The following is a 10,643-nucleotide window of genomic DNA, read 5'->3' as shown; positions in this document are numbered from 1 at the left end:
TCAACACTAATTAGTGCTTCAGGTTGTCCCGGTTTCCCTCCCCATTTGGGTGAGCCCTTGCTTAGAAGCAGTAGCACCTGCTTATCTTTATGTGGCACCATCAACATTGATTACTGCTTCAGGTGAGACTCTTCACCGGCTTTAGAATGCTAGTTAAATAAGATTCAGTAAGCTAAATACCTGGCTAAGTATTATTTCTCTTGTTTAACATGACAGGTATTGTGTTGTCCTCAAAATCCTTCATTGGGCAAAAATGAGCAACTTAAACGTACTTTATTGGAGCTAGTAAGCATAAATTTTGACACTTTTGGTAAAGAGGAAGCAGGAATGTGAATAAAATTAATCTGTTGGTTGATATACTCTTCCATTTTTGTGTTTTATACATGAAAACCCGGTGTGTATTCAAAAGTTGAATGTCGTAGCTGTAATTTCTTTGAGCTTTTTGTTGCAAAGTGACACCTTGACTTTTGCAGCATTCTCTGTTCTTTTTCTATATTAATAACTACTTTTTATGTATAAGCTTCCGTCATTGTGAACTTGTCATACCACATTGCTTAATAAAGTGCTTACTTTTCTATGGCTGGGTCTGGCTGTGAGCTTTTACGTTTATTTCTTGTGCTCCAGTGGTGCAGTGGAAGTAGTGTAAAGGTGGTAAAGGACACATCAGTGCTTTCTCCTCTTGGACCTTTATTTCTGATCTCATATTATCAATGATTCTTAATTTCCCTGGTTCTAAACCATTCAATTGCACAGGGTAAAACTGGATAGTATAAACTGGCTAATGTGTAAGTTTACCTTTCTGTAGATTGACGCTTGCCACAATTGATTCCATTATTCTTTAGCTAACTTCATAATGTGCTAGATTAAGTTGTCCAATGCTCTGCTTTGATTTTGGAAACTTGTCCTCATGTGCTGTTTATGAAATGGTCACTTAAAATGCAAATCTCATTAAATTTTTGCTTTTGGAGTCATATACTTCTTCTAGGTGTTTGCATACTTGTCAATTTATTTGTTTTGAAATTTTTGGATATTCAATGATGAATTTCTAGGCGCTTTTGTGATCTTCACTGCTATGTGTTTAATGTTTGTATGATGAAATTTTGAGGAATTCAGTCATAGACTTTCTCACACTGTGATAATGTTGATTAAACTCCCAAAATTTAGACTTATTGTTAAACATTGCATAAAATGTTCTAACATAACCTCGAAAATATATTGCTTTCATGATTTCCATTCAAAAATTTGTTATTTAATTTCTTTTCTTTTCTAGTTCAATAAATAAAATCAATACAACAGGATTATGTATTGCAATGTTTAAATTTTCAGGAGGGAACATATAGATCATGGTTTAAGTTGCTTGAATTTACACTAGCATTAAGTTGGTCTTTCCTATCATCTGTGAGCGCAAACACAAAGCTTTCTGAATCCTACATTCATTTAAATGTTTTAACTGAAGCTGCGTTTGTTGCTTTTTTCTCTGTGGACTTGTGTCATTTTTTTCTTTGCCGTTTAATTTTGCAATCTTGTAGTTGTGGCTTTAGTGATTCTTTCTGTCGCTTCTGTAGTACCTTTAGTAATTCTACTTGGAGAAAGTTAGACATGAATTTCATTTCATTTTGACAAAGTATTACCATTCTGTTTTTTTTTTTTTTTTTTTTTTTTGGACACAGGGTATCAAGGCCTTTGGCCCGACTAATTCCCTGTGGCCCGAGAGGAGAGGCCCATTCCTCTTGAATACGTTAACCCTGGGATTCGATCCTTGGTGGCCATATCCTAAAGAGGACAAAGTATTACCATTCGGTTGTCACCTTTATTTATTTTTTAATTTTCCTTTGGATTGTTAATTTTCCTCATGCGCTTACTAACCTCTGTACATTTCCTATTATTTTGGAAATTGTTGATTAGCTTACTGACATAAAATGCAAGTTCCCTGTCATTGTATGTGGATGTTCTAGCTAATTTTGCCATCAAATCGACATTTAATTGAAACTAGTATAAGAAATTGTGGTGTGTAAGTACTCATCCATTGAAGGCTATATTAATCACTTTTTAGATTGCTAAAATGGGTTACAGATGCTTGCATAATGGCAAATTAAGTGAATTAAGTCATCTGGACCCATGGTGAGTTTTAGATGTAGGGTTTTTGACCTTTTTTTTAGTTTCCTGGAGTATACTCTGCTATGAAGTTCACTTAGACCTAAAGAACTCCTGTTTTTGATATAAATGACATATAGTAGTTTCATGTTAAGGTTGGATGGAATTGAGACTGTTATCTTATGCTGTGTCTCATTGGAGAAAGTCAGAAATCCTGTAGTTTCTGCTTTTCTCCTCTAAGATTCTTGCCTTTGTCCTGTCCTTTAATATTGTTTCTTAATCGTTTGTACAGCTAAAAATTCTAAAATCCATCTTGTCCACTGTCTCTTCTTTGGTGCTGCATCATTAGAGCTTCTTTCATTTGCAACAGCTAATTGATGTTCTGATTTGGCATTGACTCTGGAGATGACCACTCAATTTCCGTAACCCCTATTTTGTCTCCTTTAGAAATATAAAGTAGAATAAAACTCTGCAAGTCCAGCTGATATTAGACAATTGGTTACAGACATGCTCATACAGTAGGTACATGAGAGCAAAAAGTTCTATCCCAGAAAAGAGACCTGGATTCTAATAATAAAGGGTGGTTTGAGGAGGGGAGGAAAAGAAATGCAGGAAGATTAGTGGGAGCTTATCAAGTGGGATTGTTTATGGATTAGGCATTGAAATCTTAAACTCTAGTTTTGACTAGTTTCTGTCCAAAGAAATGCTTATTAAGTGTTCTTATCGAGCAGTATGGAACAGAACTATTTCTTGTATATTGACTTTACTATTGAGATTCCTTGAAGCTTATCTTAACTGACAATCAAATGCTATTTCACTACTTTCAGTCCTTTATCAAATCCTTTGTTGAGCCCCCCTTTTGCATCAAGTTAATTCCTTCCCTGATCACCTCAAGTTTAACAGATGAAAAGCCAACCTAGTGAAGTTGTATTAAGTAGAAATAGAGATCAGACATTGCAAGAGTTCACCTTAGAAGCTTTAGTCTGTTTTTGATTGGTTGTGGCAGTTTGTGGTAGCTTTAATGATATTCTCTATTTGTTAATATTGTCTTCCTGTTTTCTTGGTGTGGTGTTTGAGTCCAACTCTATCAAAAAGTTCAGGATTTGTGTTCCTGTAAGGATGGATGCCTGGTATTCCAATTGTGTGCTGGCTAAAACTAGCATTTTGACCATAATGCTACCAAGTGGTGTTGAAACAGTATGTATTTGTGGAACAATTCAACCCTTTTTGGTTACGGTTATATTAGTTAGTTTCTTCTCAAGAATTTTTTAGTAGCAACTGTCTTAAAGGGGTGTCTAGTAATGATCAGAGAAATTGGTTAAAATGAGAAAGATTGTGAGGACCTCTCATGGTAACCTATGTTTTGGTAACATCATGTTAAATACGGACTATGAGTTTCTCTGACCACCAGTAAAATGAAGTTTTGCGATAATAAATTACTGCTTCTAAGCTACATATTGATAGCAAAGTTCATTAGGTACTATACTTGTAACCTAATAAAAGTTGAGGATTAAAATGGAATCCTTGATTCAATCAAGTTTCGACAAATGTTGAGTTTTTCCCAATTTGCACTATAAATTCACCATCTTCCTTGTATTCTTTATCCATGCCCATTGTGGACCTATATTCAAGGCAATCTTTACTTGTTTCCATCTTTATCTGCTGCATTCATTTTGTAGGAGTTACTAGTAACCTTGAGTATCAGAATATGTCTTGTTTTTGTGGGCATGGTGATATCTGGTTGTGTATGTTAAGAAAATTTCGGCTTCCTCATCATATCCTGAGTTGATTTTGGTCCAGAAGAAGTTGTTCTCTTAAACCATTATAAGTAAAGGACTTTTTTTGGTGTTTTATCTACATAAGTAGTATAAGTGCAAAGGCACTTCTTATTTTTCATTGTCCAACCATGCAAAGTCCACATGATCTTTTTCTCCCAACGTTATTTTGTTTAGTGCATTGTGCGGACTTCATTTTCCTCCATTGCTTGACGTGTTGTGAGGTCTTTTCTCTTCTATTAGATTGACTAGGGTTAAGACAACAACTATTCTTTCATAAGCTTCCTCCACTTCGTTTCCCTGCTTCCTCCTCTCCTCTCTAGAATTTCCAATCTCCTTTTATATTTCCCCATTCTTTTCTCTTAGGTCTTTTCTTTCTTTTCCCTCTCTTGCATTTATCTTTTCTCTTATTTTCTTTATTCTATCCTGTCGTGGACAGAGTTGAGCGATTTTCATTTCTTTCAAATGGTTCAAATATGGACTTGCAGTCACTACGGATTGTCAAAGTTCTCCCAACATCATTAACTCCTTGATATCTAACCCTTTTTTTAGGGTTCTTTGTCTCACATTCCTTGTATGTGTGAATAAATTTTTTCTCATTATGGTTTCAGTATAAAGCTTTGACCTTACGACCAAATTGAAGAAGGGGCTCGTCCAACCAAATTACAGCCTCATCTTCACCAAGGAGCCAAACCTGCAAATAGTGCAGAGAATACTGCATGGCCTGGTAAGATAGAATAACTAGAACCAAATGCCTGGTATCCTGTAGTATGGTTTGCAAAGGTTGTTCCTAGGTTTGTATTTTTTTGTTTTGTTTTTGTTTTTGATTTTGTTTTTATAAGTGGGGAAGTTTTGAACCTAGGGCCTCCTGTTTACAATCCCTCCTATCTTATCATTCAACTCAACCCTCCCGTTCCTAGGTTTGTATTTGTCTTTGGATGGTCTGCAAGATAGATGCAAGATGGATTAGCTAGGTTTGCTTTTGTTCTCCCAATGGTGTGCAAGATGGACTAGCTGTCAACGATAGATTATGACAATGTAAATAGATTTGCATGTATAGCCGCTTTAGTCGTGCTCATCCTTTGGAACTTTCATGATGGAGCAAGAACTAGCATGAAAGTCGATCGACTATGGCCAGTGCAGTTGAGGTCTCCCAGTGAAATCAGCCCGCGCATTTTCAAAGAATGCTGCACTCATGGGCCGGAGAAGCAAATCCTGATCGAATTTATATTTTCTTAATGAATACAATCTGTTCATGGTAAAACTTCATATGGGTTTGCATATTTATTAGTTATTACAGGATGCATTCCTCTGGTAACATGTGAATTCAGCTGAGAAGGAGAGAGAGGAGGACGAAGTAACGAGTCCTTTGGTTTGGACAGTACAATAGTCCATCAATCAGTTACTTGTACGCGTGATTCCCGCCTATTTGTGGACTCGGTTGCATACTTGTACCATGCTATATGGTGGTGCTTATCAATGGCCTAGTGAGATTTATTATATGGAACAGAATTTAAAGTCTTAGTTCTTTTCTGAATCGGCTACAAAATCAGTAGCTGTATCTCATATGAAGATAATTTGTGAACTATGGCAGTTCACACCAGCACAGGGTAGATGCGGTCGAGTTGGAGAGGGATTCTTTGCCAGTTTACTTGTTGAAATCGTAACTCTATAATGATTGAGCAGTATTTGTTGCTTTATGATTGATTAATAAAATTTACCTTTTACGTTAAAAAGAAAAAAAAAAAAGAAAGAGAATTTTTTTTTTCAGACAAGTGTTACGCTAAGGCTTTGTTTGATAATTCAGTTCAGTACTTAAATTTAATGGATTCAGATTTTAATATATTTAGGTAGTTTTTTTTTTGTTTAGTGTAAGGGGGAGGACTCAAACCCGAGATCTCTCGCTTACACTCCCTCTCCCCATACCAGCCAATCCATCCCTCCTCCTATATATTTAAATCGTTTGATAATTAAAAATTGAACATTCGAATTAATCAAGTGGCACTGAATTTTTTAGGTAAAATTTGCTTTTTATAATTAAGTGATAAGTTATTTACTTATCACTGAATGTGATATACACTCAAATGTACTAGATTTAATACTTAGCAATTCAATAATTCAGTGGATTCAAATTTTAGATTTCGGATTTTAATTTTATCAAATGCACTCTAAATCTAAAATCATAGCTTCGGATAAGTCCCTGGATCATGGTTACGACATAATTTCTCCACCTTGGTTGCCATGATTTCTCAGTCAATGCTTTTCTTAAGCGAATTAAATCCTGCCTTGTCTTGTTGAAGGCACCATTAGGATTCATTTTGAACGGCGCTTGCTTTGGTGTTTCTGACTTGTTGAATGAGCTTTTTTTAGTAGGTTTTTATATTTAAATTTTATAAAATTTTTTAGTTATCTAACTTGTTAAAGTTCAAGTTGCAGGCATATTTGTTGTATTCTATCCAACTATTTTCATAGTTGTTAGATTAAAGGATACACTCAAAATCTAAGAGAGTCATACATATATGCATGCACATGATTCATATCCTACATAGATCCAAACTATAAGAGAGTCACGGGTCTCGGTAAATGACATGCGCGAGGTATACATATAACAATTAACTCATTCACAGTTAAATTTTATATTTATAGAATCCTAAATATTTTATACATGATTTTTTACAAGTCTTCGAGTCGCGATTGAGTATAGGGTATTAAGAATTGAACCCACAGGAAAGATTTTTAATTACCGGTGATTTTCGAACTCCTTTATTATTTAGACTATCACACATGCAAAAGATTAAATCTACAATACAAACATTAAATAAAAGTAATAAAATTAACAATAGAAAACTCCTAGAGGTATGGAATTTATTACTACTCTTGCAAATGAAGTTACCGGTTAAGTGAATGCTATTATCTTGGTTAGTTATGACGTAATTTCCTAATGTATATGAAATCTAGTTTCGTAGTGAATCAATTATACTTATAATTAAACCATACCTACTCTCGTGGTTATGAAATTAGTTACAAGTTCATTTCTTCGATGAAATTACATGAAACAAGTCACTAAAGCTACATAGGTGCTCCTCTACTCTCGTGAGTGAACTCCTTAGGTTTATCACTTCCTTGAACTAGTGTTAAATTTCAATTCTCATTGCAAACTTAACACCTTAAAATTATCATAATTAATGGCAGGTTAATCATGATTAGAAAAGCAAAAATGATAAATAACTTGTTCAAAATAATATCATCAAATAACCAAGTAAGTATCACTAACAAGATATAGTAAATTCATTCATAACTCTAGGTATAAAATTTAACTAAATATGAAGAAAAACAGATCCAAACTTGTATTATAACCAAACATGAAATCAAATACAAAAGAAAAAGTGATAAGAGAGAAGTCACCCTTATCATATGAGGTCTAACTCTCCATCTTTACTTGTCAAATCTTCATCCAAATCTAATTACAAATACAAGATGGATAAACTACACTAACTACTCTATACTACCCTAACTAATGAACTAAGGAAATTCTAGTGAAAACTATATTTTTGATGAGTTTCTCTAACCTTCCAAAGTCGTGCAAATGTTCTTCAAGGCCTCTATTTATAGAGGATTCAAGAGCCAAAATGAGTTGTTTCTAGTTGGTATTTTTGACTCTTGAAATTCTTCAAAGTTGCTTCTCATAGTTTCCATGCATAATCTGATCATTTCTAGCCGGGATTTTTGCAGACAAAGTGGTCAAAAAGGTTGTGTGAATGGAGCACAAGTTGTAGAGTAAGTTGCAGCTGAAATTCATGAAAACGCGGATAGAAAATGTGGCCTATGCCTGCGTTTTGACCCCTCATTTTGCTCTTTTTGCAAGTTTGCTCATTCTGGACAGATTTCATCATTGTTCTATTCTTCATCCGATTTAAACTGATATTTTCTCGATGATGGAGGCTGAACTAACTCTTGTATAAAACATAAAAGTTGTAGATCTTTGAGTTAACTTTCCAATGCATGAAGAATCATCCAATTAGGAGCTCTATGGACCGATAAATGACCAAAGTATCCTTGACTGGTTAAAACTCTATTTTAGCTTTCGACAATGAAAATGCACTTTTGTATTTTGACATTTTGACTTAGAAAACTTGTGAACTGGATTTCGATGTCTTCATACCAAATATAGATCCATCTCTTAGCTTCAAAATGTTTAAAAATCATTTTAATCCGATATTTGTAACTCAAGATATTGTCGAAATACCAACATGTGTCAAAACTGTAAAACATTTCTTCTTTTATTTTTGATTGCATTTCCTCTCTTGCACTTCATATTCTTTTTTTTATCACTTCAAACCATCATCAATCATCCAATTATCTTCTCAACTCATACCATGTGATAATTGAATTTTTAAACCTATAAAAACATGAAGTTTTCACCATTAAAATCCTTAAAAATGTAATTTTTACCACTTAAATCACAAAATGCATATTTTCACTAAAAACTTAGTTAATTAACTATAAAAGTAGTTAAAACACACCAAAACTAAATAATAAAATACACTAAAAACACTTAAAATATGCACTTATCAGTAGAATTTGATTTTTTGTGATCCGTGCTCAAACCCAGTTTCAAATCATACCTCATCCCCATCCATGTATAAATAAATAATATGTATGCATGTATGTACCAATAAATTTATAAAATAATCTAATATTATATGGTTATTGGATCGAATATAGTAAAACTTCATGACTATTAGATTAAAGGATATGTTCATAATCTAAGAAAACACCACATAACCCGCCAATTTATTATGTGTCCTGTTTTTTTGGTTTCCCTCTATAAACAAAAAGTTGAATGGTATGTATGTTATTTTAAATTGTATGTATTTTAAAAATATTTTTACTTAATTTTGCATGTTCAAAAAAACACCTACGGATATTTATTAGATATCCAAACCAACGAGGATTTGGATTTGAGTTTACTTTTTCGAACCCACAAGAATTTGGGTCTGACATTGGATTTAACTAAATTTAATGGATTTGACATATGCTTAATTGAGGTGATAGATTGACGTTTCATTTTGTTTACTATAAAAAGGAATGGAAGTTCTTAGATGCGTGAAACACATGTGCGTGCATCTAATCCAGGTATTAACGAATATTCCTACGTACACTCTACGAGTCTACGCACAAATAATGAGTGTGTTTGAATTACTGAATTATCCCAAATGATATTTCGCATGTATCATAGACATATTTTTCAATCCACTTTTTTATATTCCTAATTACTTTTTTATCTCAAATATATCATATTATAAAAAGTGTTACAATAATTATTCCAAATAATATTTTAAATAATACTCTATCCAAACATAGGAATAGTCATGAATTGAATGACGTGGCATGTTAAACGAATTTGTACTTCACAACTAAATGAGTTATTATCACTTTATCCTCTTAAACTATGTTACTACTATCAATTTATCCTGTAACGTTATTTTTTAGTCATTTCACCCTGACAAATAATTCAATACTGTTAACAAATTTTGGATAAAAATACCCTTATATTTTATAGCATTACTATATGGATTAATCTTTCCTACATTGACAGTGTATAGACTGTCAGTCTTAGATAAATAACAAATATATAAAATTTGAATTTGAAATCCAACTTTTGCACATGTGTTATGAATCTAACGGTGATAATGTATATAAAATTTACCCTTACTATATTGTTATGATCACTTTATTTATGATCACTTTATCCCTTTAAATTGTAGTGATACAATTACTGTACTCTCTAAAATTATTTTCTAGGGATTTTACCCTATCATTAATCTAACCAGTATGTTCAAAAATTTTTAAATATATTTAACCCTTTTTTATATATAATTAAAAATAAAAAATTGGAATGGTTATTTTTCCCCTTTATTACTCTAAGAGTTCTAAAAACATAAAAATAAAAGAATTTTCTTAAATTTTCTTTTTTACACTTATTAATATTACGAAAAGAAAAAGAGATAGGAGAGAAGGAGACAAAAAATTAGATTTTGCAAAAAAAAAAAAGAAAAATAAGAAAGAATCCTAATTGTATTACCTTAATGTCATCGGAATTAGGATTAAAATTGGGTGGTAAATAGAAAGGAAAGTAATTTTAAAATAATAAAATATTGAATTCTTTCTTATTTGTAGTTTTTATATATAAAAAAGAATTGAGCTCTCTCTCTCTCTCTTTCTCTCCCATCCTATATTTCGACTTACATTCATGCACAATTCTAGTAACAATTAGGCATTTATCATTTCCAACATTCATTTAGGTCGAGGGTAATAAAGTGTGTGCTTGCCTTTGAGTAAAACAGTAGCAATTATCAATTTTTACTCTAAACAATTCAAGTATCAATAATCGAACAAATATTAGTCAACTAAGCACATAACCTTTATCATTCATCATATATTCAATACCTACAAACAAATATAGAGCACTCACCACTTAGTTTGAAGTTACTTTTCAGCATTCAGAACCCTCTTTCGGTTCACTCTCGGCTCCTGAGTTAAGCCCAAACTACAATTACTAGACTTTTCGACAATACCAACTTTCTTTCCAAACTTCTAAATTATCTCGGTCAAAACAAGTGAAATACACTTAAAACTTTAGTTTTAAAAGTTATTGAACATGAAGGTTAAAAGTATAGAGTTTTGTAACCAAATTCATGAAAATAAGGTTGGAACTTTACTCTTACTCTAGGCTTCTTTAATAAAATTCTCTCACTAAAATCACCCCAAATT

This window comes from Coffea eugenioides, chromosome 7, assembly GCF_003713205.1.
Source record: "Coffea eugenioides isolate CCC68of chromosome 7, Ceug_1.0, whole genome shotgun sequence".
Taxonomy (NCBI): Eukaryota; Viridiplantae; Streptophyta; class Magnoliopsida; order Gentianales; family Rubiaceae; genus Coffea; species Coffea eugenioides.
The sequence above is the reverse complement of the archived record's forward strand: the minus strand, read 5'-3'. Positions refer to the sequence as shown.